Source organism: Protopterus annectens, chromosome 4.part0 (assembly GCF_019279795.1).
Source record: "Protopterus annectens isolate FY-2018-M chromosome 4.part0, PAN1.0, whole genome shotgun sequence".
Classification (NCBI taxonomy): domain Eukaryota; kingdom Metazoa; phylum Chordata; order Ceratodontiformes; family Protopteridae; genus Protopterus; species Protopterus annectens.
In genome coordinates, this window is record NC_056733.1 from 110,957,160 (window position 1) to 110,975,095 (window position 17,936).

General features: G+C 40.5%; 1 protein-coding gene across 1 annotated transcript in view; it reads right to left on the reverse strand.

Annotated features, from left to right (window-relative positions):
• LOC122799217 (serine/threonine-protein kinase SBK1-like) overlaps positions 1–15,176 on the reverse strand; it is a 175,752-nt gene extending 160,576 nt beyond the window's left edge. Inside the window, exon 1 of the mRNA XM_044068135.1 lies at positions 14,783–15,176. The gene's annotated coding sequence lies outside the window, so the exon portion shown is untranslated. The remainder of the gene's footprint in view (positions 1–14,782) is intronic.
• Between the last annotated feature and the right edge of the window lie 2,760 nt (positions 15,177–17,936).

A 17,936-nucleotide genomic window follows, 5' to 3' on the forward strand; every position in this document is an offset into this window, starting at 1 on the left:
AATGAAATGGGTTTTCTTTGTAGACAGGATCTTATTTATTTAATTTATCCAATTATTTGCCATTTGTTAACTGGGTTAGTCTGGCTGGGCAAATGTCCTTTTTCAGGAGAGACCTGAGGAGAAAAGCTCCAGATAACATAGGGAACGATTAGTTGGAAAAGAGCAATACAGATAAAAGCAATAACATAAAATGAGAAACATATATACATTTTAACATTCTCACAGCAAGAGATCCTCTGGATTGATCCTCAGCTGGGGTGCCTTCTGTGTCGAGTCTGCATGTCCTCCCTGTGGTCGCGTGGGTTTCCTACGGGTGCTCCGGTTTCCACCCACATCCCAAAGACATGCTGTAAGTGGATTGGACACTCTAAATTGGCCCTAGGTGTGTGTGCGCTTTCAGTCGAAGGGTTGGGCGCCGGGCTGGCAACTTGACACTGTAAAAACTCCACTGCCAATCATGAGAGGACAGATGATCCGCTGTGCCGACCCCTAACCGGGAAAAGCCAAAAGAAGAAGAAGAAGATATACGTTTTAACATTCATTATAAAGGTACATATAGTAGTCTTAAAATAACATGTAAATGATGTAGTTGTAAGGTAAGAAACAGGAGGAAAGAAAAATGGGGGCTAGTAAGTAGGCTATGCTTATCTGTAGTGGGGTGAACAAGTAAGAGAGAAATAGTGGGGAAAGGGCAAGATAAGAGGAATGAAGAGACATAGGTGAGAGATGTCTGATACAGTGCATAGAGATTAAGAAAGGGGTACATTGCTATTGAATAGGAAGTAGAAACATGCAACCAGGAGAGACTAAGGGGCCGGAAAAGGACGCAGAGGCTACTTGGGAGAAAGAAAAAGGCTGGGGTGGAAAGGATTCAAGCAGGGGCTTTACAGGGGCAGGTCCAGGAGTTGAGTAGGTAGTCCTTTAGGTCTAGTTTGAAATTGGGAGAATTTCTGATATAGGTTGGGAGCTCGTTTCAAGATGTGGTGACTGTATGATTGTAGAGGCTTTTTTCCCATGGATTAATTAGGTGTGGAAATTTAGAGAAGGTGTTGGTCTGAGCTATGAAGTTCTTGGTTAGGGATGTAGGGGCAGATAACAGTTGCTAGTGAAGGACAGGCTAGGGTTGTTGTAAGATGGAATGAGTCAACAGAAGTTGAGGTAGAAGGAGTTGGTTATGGAACTCTAGCCATTGAAGTTTTGTTAAGGAGAAGCAGTGATGTGAGCAATAGGGGAGATTTGTGGTGACTGTGCGACTTTATTATATGTTAGCTCAAGTTTGTTTAAGAGATTTTTTTGCAGGCTGGTAAATATAGGGGTGGCATATAGTAAGGTAGGTAGGAGGTAGGTTTGAGCAAGGGATACTTTGGATTCTTGAGTGAATAATTTTTTGTTTCTGTATAGCAATCTTAGTTTCTGGTGGGTTATTTTGATGCAGTTGTTGATGTGGGCATCAAATTTTAGTTTGTCGTCTATGAGTATACCAAGAATTTTAGTATGAGACTCGACCTGAATAGTTGTGCTGTTTATGGAAGAGATGAAGAAGGAAGATCTGAGGTGTTGAAGGGGTGTGGGAAGGAAAAGAAGAATTTTTGTTTTGTTAGGGTTAAGTAGGAGTTAGTTAGTGGTGAGCCATCTTCCGAATGAGTGTAGTATGTCTTGTGTGAGGGTATGTAGGTGGGACAGATTGTTAGAGGTAGAGTCATCTGCATATTGTATGAGTGTAGAGTGAGAGCAGGATTGGAAGAGATCATTAGTAAAAACGTTAAAAAGAAGGGGACTCAAGATGGAGCCCAGGGGAATTCCAGTAAGAATGGGAAGGAATGGAGAAGTAGCTGACATCCACTTGACATACTGAGCTCTATTAGATAAGTATGAAGAGAACTTGTTAAGGGTGGAGGTAGAAAGATTAAAGGAAGCAAGTTTGCAGAGCAGAAGATTATAAGAAACAGTGTCAAAAGCCTTAGAGAGGTCAAAAAAGAGGGAAGACTTAAGTTTGTTGTTATTGAGAGAAGTGGAGACAGAGGTGGTAAAGGACAGTAGTGCGATAGTAGTACTATGATAAGGGCAAAAGCCATGCTGGGTAGGGGTGAGGAGATTTTCTTGAATGAGATGTGCAATCAGCTGTTTGTGAATACATTTTTCTAGGATCTTAGAAATAGGGAATAGAATAGTGATAGGCCTGAAATTTGAGGGGTCAGTGGAGTTACCGCCTTTGTGCAGTGGTATAATGTAGGCCTTTTTCCATATTTGGGGGACTAGGTTTTCCTGAATGGACCAATTAATAAGTATTGAGACTGGGTAGGCTATGGATGGGCTGCTAGTTTGAGGTGTAAGGGATGCAGGTTATCAGCTGAAGGGGAACACGGTTTAAGTTTACAGAGTAGGGATCTGATGATAGTTGTGGGGATAGGCTTCACTGAAAAGGTGGTTTCGCTAGAGGGAGGGGGTGGGATGTCATACTTAGCGCTAGTGTTTGGTTTGATTAATTTTTGTATAGAGTCCATGAAGAAGGAGTTGAGGAATGTGGCAGTTTCAAGGGGGAGCTGTTTGGGAGGGGTTGGGAGGGGAATGGTTACCCGGGTGTAAGAGCTTATTAATGGTACTCCAGAAAGTTTTGGGGTTAGGTTTTTTTTGGAGGGGGGGGGGTTCAAGTAGAAGTTTTTCTTATCAAGGGTAATTTGTTTTTTGGTGGTGTTTCCCAGTTCTCTATAATGCTGGAGGCTGGAAGGGGTTTTAAGTTTGTTCCAGGTTTTTCACGCAGACTCTCTTTTCTGCATGAGAGAGAACGTGGCTTTAGTAATCCACGGAGCAAAGTTTTGTTTTAACTCTAACTTTTCTAGGAGGGGCTAGGGAGATAAGAGTGTTAAGGAAGTTGCTGTTGAATGCGAGAATAGCTTCTTCGAGAGGGAGGTGCTGTAGTCAGGACCAGTCTATTGATGAGAATGTTTAATTAAATAAATCAGGGTTAAAGTTGGATAGATTGTGACAGTCCCTGTATATGTGTGTCTTAGAGGGTTGGGACAGGTGATGATGTATAGAGATAGGGTGGTGATTGCTAAGTGTGATAATGATCGGGATGGGAGGTAAGTATCCAGTCTATAGTGGAGCTGGTAATGGAATGTTCATTCATACAAGTTGGAGAGGTGATCAGTTGAGTGAAGTCATATAGATTAATGCTTGCACTGGGGGAATTGGTGGTGAGAGAATTCAGTCGATATTAACATCTCCTATTATAATGGTTTCATAGGAGATGGTTTTGGAGATCCAGGCAGGAAATGGCTCTAGTATGGGGATATTGTTTCCAAGAGGTATGTAGATAGTAGCGATGGCAATCTTTTTATGATTATTTAGGTTACAGTTAAGTATGAGGATCTCAGCTGGGTGGAAACTAGGAGGGGAGTATGGTAAGGTATGGAGAGAGGTTTTTGAGTAGAGGGCAGCTACCCCACCACCTTTTTTTAGTTGGACTGTCCTGTTGGAAGATATTGTACCCAGGTGGGAGGATTTCTTTGTTTGATATGTGAGGTTTTAGCCATGTTTCAGAGATGCAAAGGATATCTGGGGAGTGTAATGTTATCCAGGACGGAAGATCAGGGATTTTATTTACTATACTATGAATATTGAAACCTAGGTGTTTAAGAAGCTTTGCAGGAGAGGTAGGCTGAGATGGAGTGGGAATCTGGGTGTAGGTGGACAAAGGGGGTGTTGAGGGGTCAGAGAAGTTGGCTGGAGGGCTGGGGTTAGGATGAACATCTCCTGCAAGGAGTATGGTAAGAATCGGGAAGAAATGGGTATATCTATCAGGGTGAAGTAGATGGACTTTGGATTTGAGGGAGGTGGGAGAGTATAGGAGAGAGTTTGTGTTTGAATAAGTGAAAGAAATGATGAGAGAAAAGAGAAGATAGTATGTGGAAGGAGTGTGGCGTAGAATTATGTGAGGATAGGAGTGGAATGGTGGAACTAGAGGATTGGTCAGGTAGTGGACTATGGTAGGATGTGATTAGTGAGAGAACAATAAGTAGACGTGTTGAGAGGAGAAGGTGTAGAAGCATGTCTTAGCTGTAGGGAGGTAAGAGGAAAGCTTTAGTAGGGGTGTGAGAGCAGAAAAGAATAAGGTAGGGTAAAGTGCTGGATTGGTGGGGGAGTGGTTGGAAGTATGAGTAATAGGAGGAGTGGGGGTGGAGGAGAACAACTGAGGTAGAGATGGAGGGAGTGGCAACAAAGAAGAGGAGAGAGGATATGTACAGAGTACCTGTACACTTATCCAAATAACTTATCTATGTTTGCATCACACACAGAGCCATTTATAGGCCATACTGATTAATTTACTCACAGTAGCAAAATTAATTGTTTTGTAAAAAGGGATTTCTTCCTTGTAGGAAAGTCTTCCCACATGCCTCCTGATAGCCACAGATGACATACTTCCTGTGTTACTTGACTAGGCTGCTCACTTTGCTGTGACTGACACCTCACTGTTGCTTTAGGATCTAGTGAGAGGAAAAGAAGGCAGGCCTGCAAATACCTTGCTATACTGAGTTTTACTAAGCCAAATGTCTGAAATATAATGACTGATAAGACAGCCAGTAAGATAAATTTCTGAAGCAAGTAATAAGGTTTCATGAAACGTAACATAATGGATATTGAGGAGGCTTAGGAACACACAAGCACCACACATAGAGAAAAATCAGCTAACTTATGCTTCATCTAACTGTGCCATTGGTAAAATTGTTGTATATGGAGTAAATACTCTCATGGATAAGACATTCTTAGCAAGTATGTATCATTTATGAAGCCGTGGTGGTACAGCGGTAGCATTGTTGCCTCACAAGAAGAGGTTCTCCTGTTCGATTCTCAGCTGGAGCGCCTTCTGTGTGGAGTCTGCATGTCCTCCCCGTGGTCGAGTGGCCTCCAAAAGACAGGCGTGAATGGGCGTGCCTTTGCTGAAGGTTGGGTGTCGGGCTGGCAACTCAGCACCACAAAAATCGACTGCCAAGCATTAGCGGTTCAGAGTTCCGTTGTGGCGACCCCTAACCGGGAAAAGACAAACAAGCAAGTATGTATCCTTTAGTATTATATTTTTCATGTGTGTGTGTGTGTGTGTGTGGGGGGGGGAGGTGAGTGACTGTATAAATATACAAACTATCGTATGATATATACAAGCACATACACACACATATAAATATAAAATTTTATCATGAATATTCAACATGCTAATTGGTCAACGCAGAAATAAATGATTGACCAAAACTTGCTGAACATTCATTTTGCTGACAGCTCAAATACCTAAAAAACAGATCAATAAAGAAAAAACAAAATCCTTTTCTAATCATCGAATCAAAACCTTACCAAACCATTCAGATCAAATTTGTCTAAATAGTGTGTGTTAAGGAAAAGGGTTTTCCTTATGTAAAGTGTATGGTTAGGCTTACAGTTATCAGCAAGGTTAGGGATGGGTGGGGGCTTTGCCTTTCTCCACTTTAGTAATGCTTGTTAACCTTAATCCTGCCCCAAATATTAGATATATACTTTACCTTAGGAAATAAAAAACTTTCCATGACACAGTCACTATACAAGGCAGCACAGACACTAACCATGCACACATAAACATACAGACACACAATACTAAATCTATCCCTTACATAACCTTTACTCTAGCCTTAACTTACAACCACTTACACATACAATAAACCTTTCCCCTTACCTAACCCCTTCTCTAATCCTAACACATACACACACACACACTCTTGCACATTTACTAAACCTGTTCCCTTACTTAACCCCTTCTGCAACTTTATCCACACACGCTTGAATACTGTGCTCACTGATATTAATCCCAGAGTAATGTAAGAGAAGCCACAATTTATATAAAACACATTCAGGATTCAGGGATTCTCTTGTTCCCCCACTTACTTTCAAGGGCATAATTTCCATTTTGTTGTAATTAAATGACATGCTGAAGTACATTTTTATTATGCATCTGCGCTTATATTTACTGGGCAAGCATAGCACTCTTGACTGGATCCCTCAGGTGATTTTTGGATACTTGCCCATCTGGTCAGTCAAATTAGCACTCAGAATACAGTTTCATAACCCGCTAGTATGTAGCAGCAGTGCTTAAAAGTAAATTAAAACAATAATAGAACATACCCGTCAATGATATAGACTAACTGTCCTGTATTCATTAGTGTAGTAGGTTCTTTTTAAAAATATGCTTTTTTTTTCAGACTAGAACGTATCAACAGCAGTAGCCCCAGGTGCAGAAAAGAGTAACATTTTATAGTAATGCATATCATTTTAAAACACTGTAGCATCTTTTGTAACAAGAACAGGTTTAAATTAAAAGTAACAATATTACATTTAAAAATACACACAAGAATTCTGAGCTACGCTTGTTACTACTGCAAGAAAATGTGTTTTGTGTTTACCGCAGGATGAATGGCCTCCCACACAGCTGTTAAACTGAGGCATAGTAAAGGCTGTTCTAAGTGCGTATGTAGTGAAAAAAATACAGATTACTGCTTCAGCATGAAAAGAGGTTTGTATTCCACAATCAGCAAAAATCTAGTACAGAAGGTTGGCATTACTTCAGTTGAAGACTTCTTATGCTAAGGACACAGGCTTTATCAAAGAGTAAACATAGTGCACAGTTATGGAGAGGGTGGCAAACAGTCAAGAAGCAAAAGAAACAGTATCATTAACTGGTTACAAATGCTTACACAGCATGCTGGAAAATACTGTCTTCACTGTTGGAGCTAGTGTTCTGATAGAGGTAGCTGTGTTCAGAAGCATGACTTTTTTCTGATCTGCAGTTACATCAGTTGGATGTGCAGTGATTCGAGACTGCTTGAGGGTTATATGGTGCTCCCTTCTATAAACAACCAATGTTTATTTATTTTTTTGTAGGTTTGATGATAGTTTTTTGATTATTTGGGTTTAGGTCTGGTGCTTCGGTGAGCTGTTGTTTCATTGACTAGGAAGACAAACGGTAAGACATGACAAGGTGTGCTGAGACATTTCTGATTATGAATTAAATGCAAAACATCAACAGTTGTAGATGTAACCTCTGTAGCCAACACATTCAGAATGTCTAATGCATAGCCAAGAAAGGCATTGCTCTACATACAAAGTGGGCAGAAGCTGTAACTGGGCTCCTTTTCAGCTGTATATTAGGGACCAGACACAAATATCCCGTTAGAGTTGCTAGTGACCGCACCACCTTTAGCAACAAATGAATTGTTTTGTTGTTGCTAGAATATAAACCGCATCAACACTTGGATCTCATGACATCCTCATTTCTACACATTCACTCCCACATTAAATCTCTGGATAACATATAAACTATATTATTTAGCCATGCATATTGTGGATTAAGAACAAAAGATGAAATACAGACATTCCCCCGACTATAGCAGAGGTATGAGACTAAAACCTCACCCATTTGAAAGATTTAGCCTTTTTACCAGCAGTGGTTTAAGACACAGTGCTGCTGACTTCATAGAAAAATTTGGCGCTTTCAGATGTAGTGGTTTAAAATCTGTAGCTAGCTCCCTTGATGGATTCAGCATGTTGGCAGCAGTGATCTGAGACACACAACTGAGTGCGAAATAACTCAACACTTTCAGCCGCAGTGGTTCAAGGGTTAACTGCAGTCCACTTGAGCCAAAACAGCTGCTGCACAGTATTCTCTCTGCCACTGTATTAGCTCCAACGTGTGAACTCCACTGAGAACAAACTGCTCCATCTTACAAGTGATTCAACATTTGTTCTGTACTTCACTCCTTTCTAACATAGTGCATGAGGCTACAGTGACAAAAATGCTGCAGATTGTGACTAAAAACAAAAGGTGCTCTGCACTGCCTGTTCTTCCAGATGCTTTGCCTTGCCTGTTCTTCCAGGTGCTCAGTTCTCATGTTCCTCCAGGTGCTCTGTGCTGCCTGCTCTTCTGGGTGCTCTGCACTGCCTGTTCCTGCAGGTGCTCTGTGCTGTTTGTTCTCCAGGTGCTCTGTGCTGTTTGTTCTCCAGGTGTTCTGTGCTGCTTGTTCTTCTGGGTGCTCTGTGCTGTTTGTTCTCCAGGTGCTCTGTGCTGTTTGTTCTCCAGGTGCTCTGTGCTGCTTGTTTCTCCAGGTGCTCTGTGCTGCCTGTTCCTCCATGTTTTCTGGGCTGCGCTGTTTGTTCCTCCATGTTTTCTGTGCTGCACGTTCTTCCAGATACTCTGCGCTGCATGTTCCTCCAGATACTCTGCACTGCATGTTCCTCTAGGTGCTCTCATGCCACTTGACTAATGGCCTGGTACTTCAAAAACAGCACCTAGCCAAAAGGCACAGTCATCAAATGAGGCCATTGTGGTCAGACTTTTATCCTTTACCCATGATGCAGGGACCTCTGAGTTCATCTTATATTAAGTTTGGGACTACAGGGAATGAAACTTCCTCCACGATGGTGTGTGTGAGAGGTGTACTTTAATTGGAAAACAACTCACTCAAAAAAGCAAGTTGACTGCACTGTTCTTGATCAACTTGCTTTTCAAAGAAGGAGCCTTTGAAGACCTCATTATGAAGCCCACCATAGAGCTTTTCATCACAATCAAACTTTTGTAAATCTACTTTTGTGGAAATGTGGCAACCAAGTTTATTTACTTATGAAAAAAATCAAATTGTTAATAATGAGGCAACACAGACAAATACTGCTTGTTTTCAGTAATTTGTGTTTTCAGCGATGTGGTCGGGGTGAAATGAAATTCAATGAAACAAAGTAGACCAACACACACACACATATATATATATATATATATATACATATATATATATATATATATATATATATATATATATATATATACACACACACACACACACACACACACACACACACACATATGCACCCACATATATATATATATATATATATATATATATATATATACACACACACACACACACACACACATATATATATGGTACCCCTTCAAAAGGTCGAACGGCTGAAATCTCGAAACACATATGGCCGAAGCCATATGCTCGAATTTCAGAAGCTCGACTTTCTGAAAGGGAAAGAAAAAAAAAACAAGAAAACACAAAACAGTGTTTCTGCAGGGGGGCAAGCCCCCCTGCACCCCCCATACCACCTGCTACTTATTTATTCTAACTCCGAGATCGTACTACAGCGCAGAAAGGGACATCTCCCATTCTGCGCAGTATGCTGATCCCCATTCAGAAGGTCGAGCTTCTGAAATTTCGAGCATATGGTCTCGACCATATGCGTTTCGAGATTTCAGCTGTTCGACCTTCTGAAGGGAAACCATATATACACACACACACATATACATATATATATATATATATATATATATAGAGAGAGAGATAGATATATATATAGATATACATAGATATTGGGTAGCGTTCAAAAGACATGCGTGCATAAATGGGCGTGCCTTTGTTAAAGGTTGGGCGTAGAGCTGGCACCTCGGCATTTCATAAAAATCTACTGCCAATCATTAGGGGACCGGAGTTCCGCTGTGGCGACCCCTTATCGGGAAAAAGTCAAAAGACAAACAACAACAACATAGATATATAGATATATATACACACACACATGCATAACATATATCCACATATGCATATGAGTACATTCCTTTGCATTGCCGATGAACTTTGACTGACACTACATACATCGAACAAGCTCATCAGCAATGTATATTATAAAAAAATAAGAAAAATTGAAGTTTAACTAAAAACATGTTTTATGGGGGGGGCTTCATCTCCCACACACCCCTGGAAATTAAATAACCTAACTCCAGGGTCAAACAACCACAGAGAAAGATCTGCTATTTGAAGTGATTTTATCTTGACTAATCCTTTGTTTCTTGTTAGTCCTGTCACTTTCTAGGTCACAGGTGGATACCAGACTTCACTCAAGCCATCTGGATTACCTTTGTTTATCCTATTAAGGCAGACTATTCAGTAAATATCCCACAAAAAATAAGAATTCCCATTTCATTTATTACCTTCGGAATGCATTCCCTACCTCAGACTTTCATTGTCATACATTTTTCTTTATGAAACATTTCATAACTGTCTCATACATACTCCATATTTTCATAATTGTAAATTCTGTTGTTTGAAGTTTACCTTTTTGAAGTACTTCCTCTTTTCTGTCTCCCACTGAAACTCTCTTCCTTTTTCTCCAGCTGTCACCACTCCATTATTCCCATTTATCCACACTGCCCAGCTTACTGCTGTCATCCTTTATTTATTTATTTAGACTTTTTACCATGTAAGTCTCAGTAGGCCAGCAGCTTCTTTTCAGGTGAGACCCAAAGTGGCACTCATATTGACAAGAGGAAATGTGGCCAGGGGGGAGAAGAAGGAAAAAAAAAATTTAAATTGAAAGGACTGGTAAGTAAAAAAAAAAAACAAAATAAAAAGTAAACTATACATGGTATCTAATGAGCATAATAAGTTGTTTGGAAGACCTGACAGTAGAGCATTCAGGTAGTTGTTCTTCTGTCAGGTATGGAGACTCTTGTCCAAGACAGCTATGGATGCATAGTTAGGGCCTAGTACCTACCAAGGGGTACTTTACTACAGATGGTTGTCAAGGAAACGTGGATACTGTTGATGGCACTGATATCTCATTACAACCAATACCAGTCCAGATACAGATGGATAAAACTACAGTTCTATGGTATCTGAAAATACAGGGAGGCACACAATATCAATGGTTGTACTACTCAACCCTGAGGATTATGCTCTAAATATTAGAGCAAAATCTATGTCTTCAAGTGCTACATCTCCTAGATCAACTCAGTGTCACTACAGACTTTCCAAACAGAAGGAAGTTTGGTATCATAATACCGTGCCAATTACAAGCATTTTTCAACCCCAGAGAATACTCACTTCCAGAATTGCTCAAGGATTGCACAGCCAGCAGCTTGGAAGATGGATGCTGTTTCATTTCCATGGGGTCAGGGTGTCCTTTAGTTCTTTTTTCTAACTCAGTTGATGTAGAAAGTACTGTTAAAGGCAAAACTAATCAAAACTCAGCTCGTCCTCATAGCCACACATTGGCAGAGAAGACATGGGTAATGTAGTCACTCTGCTGGAGATTCTGACCTTATTTGGGCACAGTGATACTACATTTCCCACTGGGAGAGGTGGAGCTGTGTTTCTCTAATTCTTCTACTAATATTTTCAATTGGCAGAGCAATCATCAATCAAATGAACATAGACACACTCACACACTCATGGGAGCCCATCACGATTCCTATATTTTCCCCTTTCATGGCAATCCTTGTGATGAGACTTTCCATCAGCCATCTGAAATGAAAACAGACTGTAAAAGGCCAGAGGTTGGTTAGGGTAAATGGGTCTTCCCCTTTTAGGGAGCAGCATCTCATCAAAGTAACAGCTAGAGACTTTGAAGCCCCATTTGTGGGAGAGATCTACAAAATAAAGCTCCAAGTTCATTAATGCTCTTACCTAACAGTAATTTTGTCCATCTTCACAAAGCCCTGAATTGTTTGTAAAGTAAAAGCAGTTTGTACCACTAACAGCTACTGTATATTTTTCCTGGAGGTTCTCTAGTGCCATCCATTCCTACCTCAGAGATCTCTCTACTCTCTGACATATCCACCTTTACACCTTGAGTGATCCTTATGAACACCAAGAAGTATATGCCAGACATTGCTACTATCAAATGGACAATTATAGAACAAACAAGTGAGGTCAAACAATTTAATCATTTTGCTAACCCCAGCAGTGTGCAGTTAGTACTCTACATCAGACATTAGTGACTGGTTCAAATGATACTGCATTTAACTGTCACAAGAATTACTCACTTTCCAACTAGAAAGCTGAAGGCCCACCCTAACTGACAGAAGTATTCCTGATAACTACTGCAACAGGTGCATTTATACAGTTAGATTATGAATCACACAGTGGGTGGGACTGCAGTGTGTGGCAAGTCCCCTGATCACATTATGGATGGATGTCTACCAAATATCACCCATCCTGGCCTTTACTGTCTGTACTAAGGGACATTTTAGTATCCCACAGTTCAAAGACAAACCTATCTGAATTACCTTATAACTGCATACAAACTATGTGAAACAGGAGTATGTAAACAACTGTGACAGATGGACAGTGACTTACATATAAAAGTTAAGTAAACATAGAAAGTATCATTTTGCCAGCTCCTGATAACAATACTCAGTTTTAAGGTTCTGCAACAATGTTTTTAGTCTTTGGATAAATAATGGACTTATTTATTTTATTTTGAAATTGTTAACTGGGGTCTATCACTGATCCTACTGGACCTATTTGAGTTTCAGTCCAAGGAAAAACACAACAGATACATGACATCATATGCAGAGAGATGGTCTGAGATATAAAGACACTATATGCAGCTTGACTGACAAAAATACAATATATATGCAATATATAGAGAGTGGATAGCAGAAATGGCACGCTGGAAAAATCACAATGAAAAGCAGAGGCAAGACAAGCTACGTAGAAGAAAGTTGGGTAAGACAAGGTTAAGCTGAACTTTGTAAACCTGTTCCGAAGCAATTATTGTCAGTGGGTATTACAAATCATAATGGGTTTTCTCAGTATTTAAGCTCCAGAAACAAACAAAACCTTACAAAAGCAAAGTTTTCTTTCTGCTTTGGCCCTCAAATATGTAAAAGCCAAGCCATCACTGCCTGGCCTGATGCAGAAAGACCCACTTCCACAAACTAAAATTATTTTTTCCTTTCCCTTTCTCTGCATCTGGTATAAACCTCTATGGACCTGCAGCAGTAAATGTTCGTTAATTAAGAATACAGGATAGCAAAAGATTCACTTTGCAATGTCTTTGTAACATGAGTATGAATTGTTTGTTGTACTGTTGCAGTCAATAACCATATTAGAATTTCTTTTTTGGGCCATAGCTAAAAATGGGTCTCACTATCCACTGCATGTACTCAGTTGCCAAAGTTAAATAAAATGCAATAATTTAGTACACATTTGTACGTATTCTACATCCACAGACATACATGTAAATACCTATATCCTGGACTGACAGATATGGCCACCATTGTTGATCATGTATCATGCATATATTATTACAAAACACCAATGTTCAGGAGTAAAGAGCTCATGTTCACAACAAATGCAAAGCATCACATTGCGATACTGCCCTGATCTCAAACAATAGCTCTCCTGACCTGATTTGGTGATTAATATCTCACACACACAAACAGAAAACAGATCATTAATGTATCTGAGCATTCCCAAAGCCCGACAAACACATCTCAGGACCTAATAATTTCAATATTACACAATGTTACACAACCTTTTTTAAAAAATAACTTGTAAATGCTCCTCTTTTTTAATAAGATGATAGGAACACCCTTTAGTTACATTGTCTATGCTGTATTGTTTTGTTTTACTTGCAAAAAACAAACTGCAGCAGATATTACCTAGAACAACCCCTAAACAAACATCCACTCAACAAGGCAAACACACATACCTGATAACAATTATGTAACACAATAAAAGGGACCCACAAACCTGCACATTTTTTAACTCAGGTAGGCAAAGCATTTTAATGTCCCACATTAGAAGGCCAGAGGTCTAGGAGATAGCACTGCAAGTTGAAGGTAAAAATATTAGGCACAGCTGGTTTGTTCCCGTGCAGTAGGTATTGCATTAGCATGAATATAATGCTGATGACTTGAAGCTCAAGCTGCACTGCTGTTGGAGAACCAAACCATAAACACACTTTGGCTAAGAAATCTGTTATAGGTAAAGGGTGCAGTTCGGGCAAAACATTCCAGCAGGGTGACTGGTTAAATCGGTTATATACTAAACAAGATCAACATGTATTACGAATAATGAAGTGACCAATGTTAGCATAAAAACAACATATAACATCTTCCAAGGGATTACTAAACATTTCAACAGCTCAGTTTAGCAATGACAATGAGAGAACAAGTACCCCGAAGGCTGCACACGAGCTACTGATTTGCCCCTCTCCTCAGGTCAGCACTATCCCCAGTCAGAATATATATATATATATATATATATATATATATATATATATATATATATATATAGTTATATATCATTATTTTCAGTAATACCCGTTAGACATCGCCGTTACACGAAATAAGCAGATCTGTTATCACCAGTTACTGTCAGCTGTAACTGGGTCAATGCATATAACGCTGGACAACATGCGTTTAGCACAAATAGGCTGGAGGACATCTATTAGCACGATATTGTCAGGCTTCTCCAACCCCACGGCCACTGAAGCTCACGCTCCTCAGTCCCGTGCCAGACAGCCTGGAAGGACACAGCCATGCCGACAACTGCCCGCCGCTGAACAGAACTGAGCCTCCTGTTAGCAGCAACAGTTCTGTGCCGGAATTCTGATTTACTACCACAGCAGCAAATATTACAGGATGTACACTCTAGCGAATTACATTTCTACGCCCGAAGACTGCATGGCTGTCACTCCAGATATCACCTTAGCACTGGACCGCAGGACACGCATCTTGCAATAAGCCGTTGCATTACTGCATGATAATGTAGATGGACATCCATTATGAATATGCAGCTATAATTCAGAAGTCGGAACACTCAGTGCATGACACTACGGTATAATCGACATTTTCTATTTGTATTCCACTGACAACATACTGCACCGAAAATCGAGCATTTGGCGTTGTATACAGCTAATCAGAAAGTAACATTTCCCCAGAGCCTTTTCTACCCTGCGTCCAACTGCCATTTCTCCTTACCTTTTTGGAACGTCTTCTATTCTCGTACCATCTTCGATACCCTGTCTCCCCATTCAAATAGATACAGCCTCGTTGTTTTGTTTCTGACGATTGAACAGCAGTATTGCTCAACCCTATTGCTTAGGGCTACAGCAGAACGAAATAGTGCTACCTGCATGCACCCGCTGCGGTATTTTGGTTTATGATTGTGTTTACAATATGATGTATTCTAAAGCATGCACCGAGCTGGTTTAACACAACAACCAGCCCGCACTGTTTTGTTTGTCCTGCGGTAGCATTGACTCTCCACATGAATTTATACAGGGGGTGCTGAATTCAGCGGTAGCCCCGCCTCTAGCGCTATGAGCCAATCACAGAGATGCAAATAGCGGCAATCGGAGGAGCTGCAGAGTCAGCCAAGGCCATCAGGTTAGAGGACGTTAGGGAGCTGGCATCTGATGTGCCAACAGCCTGAAAGACTAAGCTCCCTCTCCTGGCAAGTACGCATGCTCTGTGACTGCGACTGGGAAAAGCGCGTGCTTCTTTACAGACTGCTTTATAAATGAGGGCAAGTCTTACGGAAAAGAAGCCGCTGTTTGTTTACCCATTCCCCGAATTACAGGACATTGTAGTGTGTCAAGGTGAATTCTGTGAATCATTGTCTTTGTGGTACCTCTCAACTGTCCAGAATTTTGCTGAAAAAAAATTGAAATATTTGTCTGTAAATAATTTATTTTCCCTGGCAAATCATTGAGGAATTGAAGTATGTAAATAATGACTGACGAGTTCCGAGCTTTGTTATCGATTATAAAAAGTACAGGAATGCAAAACAATCATTCTAACAACTTTCTGAGTTTGTAAGACCAACATTTAAAACGTTTACCCGATTTTGGGCCTTTGTCCCCACCCATTGGTTTTGACTTTGTCCAGTTTTTTTGGGATAAGGCGTTGAGAGGTGGGCAGTATGTGAATGGGCGAGTGTTTGAAACTGCTGTACATGACAGCTACACAAGAAAGACATCGGTATTCAGTACCGACACCTGACCGGTCTTGTGACTGTACTCATAAAAAAACGTATTATACAAAATGGAATTAATTATAATGTATGCTTAAACTATATAAACAAGCACGTACCTCCATACCTCTGAATTTCTTAACACAAGAAATCTGGACAAAGCCAAAAAAAGGGGGGGGGGGGGTACAAATGCTTCAAAAAACGAAACTTTTTAAACATTACTACTCTTAAAAACTTAGAAAGTTGCTAAAACAGTAGAATGTGTGTTTGCGTGCATTTTTGAAGGATATAAAGTCTGAAACACAAATATATGTCATATTTTAGTAACTTCATAGGTTCATACTAGGCTATCTGCCCTGGGGCAATTATAAGCCTAGCCAGATTCTGTATGGCTTATGCCACCCCTTGATTTGAGTATACTGTGCCCTTTTTAAGGTTTAGTTTACTGTGCCTCTGTCTAATAGTGACACGGGAGTAATCCCTGGGACAAACCTACGATCCCCCATCCACCTATCGAGATTCTTCTTGAAGAGATTCAGTGAGGTGCTCTGCCTCACATGAACTGGAATTCTATTCCAGAGCAAAGGGAGCCTCTGGGTTATGAACCTGTCCCTCCAGCAAGTTCTATTTATTTCTGTGCTGAGGTTCAAGTCCCTCGAGCGTGTGGCTCTAAGGGATTTAGATTTACTGAGGTGGAGCATGTCCATTAATTCTGGATTTGACATAGCTTTGTATGTCAGGCATAGATCGCCTCGAAGTAGACGGTATGCAACTGAGTAGAGCTGGAGTTTTTTTAACCGAGCAGCATATGGCATCTGTTTGAGTCCCTTGATCCTCTTGGTGAGATACTTTTGGGGTCTTTCTAATTGCTGCAGGTGTCGGGTAAGGTACATCCCAAAAGGGGCATTGTATTCTATGATGGGCCTGATGAGGGATGAAAAAGGGGCACGATTACCTCTCTTGATCTAGATGTGAAACCCTTCGTGATGAGGTGGGCTATGTAGAAGGTCTTTCTAACCACTTTGGCAATGTGGTTTTCAAAGGAGAGATTGCTATCAACTTGGGTCCCCAGGTCCCTAATAACTTTCTCTGTACTTAATGGGTTTCCGCCTGTGTGGTAATTTGTGGGCACATTGTTTTTGCCAAAGGGTATGACTATACATTTTTTGGCATTTAGCTTTAAACCATGGTGCTGGCACCAGTTATCTGTCTCTGTGAGACCTTTTTGAAGGATGTTTGTGTCAGCTGGAGAGTTGATTATGGCGCCCAGTTTACAGTCATCTGCGAACTTGGTGAGCCATAGTGACTCAATCCTCAGTCCTCAGTGACTTGCCAGAAAACGACAAATTTTATTAGGAACACACTAAAAATATGAGACAAAAATCTGGACATTATGTAAAAATATGGACAGCTAAGAGGTATATGTAACTCTCATTTCCTATGATGTAGTTTATTAGGCAGATCTAGGACTGTTGAATGAAAGTTCAACAGTCCGAATCCACTATCACCGAACACACTTTAACGAAAGCGCTTTCACTGAAAAAGCGCTTTTGCTAAAGTGTGTTAAAAAAAAAACATTAAATCTACTTTTACGCACGGGGGAAAGCCCCCCTGCACCCCCCACACCCCCCTAATTTAATATTTTCACTCCGAGATCGCACTACAGTGGAGAAAAGGGAATTTTCCCTTATCCGCACCATAGTATGACTGGCACAAGAGGCATACTTATGCGAAAATGCTGCTTCGGTGAAAAGCCCGCCCATTCGTGATTCAGTGAAAAGTGCTTTCGTGCAAGAGTCCTAGACCCTATTAGGCATACCACCATTACTTGGGCTATTGATTTTCGGTCTAAAGTTGCCTATTTTCAGGAAGATGCTCATTATCATTAACTACACAGAGTGCATTATTTGATCGTCTTTACAAAACACAAGAAAGTGATCCCCTTTTGGACTTCCTGTTAGATTTTTAAAATTCAGGGCTATTTAATGCTCTAAGTTTGAATGGTATAGGATAAGGTTGGTTAGCTAGTCTGTGGACAGGTGGTATATAATTATACATATCACTGTCTCATTTCCACAGAGAACATCAATGCTTGGCTACCTTCTCTGAGAGTTTAACATGTTTCTACAGCATCCAGAGCCATCGAGACATTTACTTAAT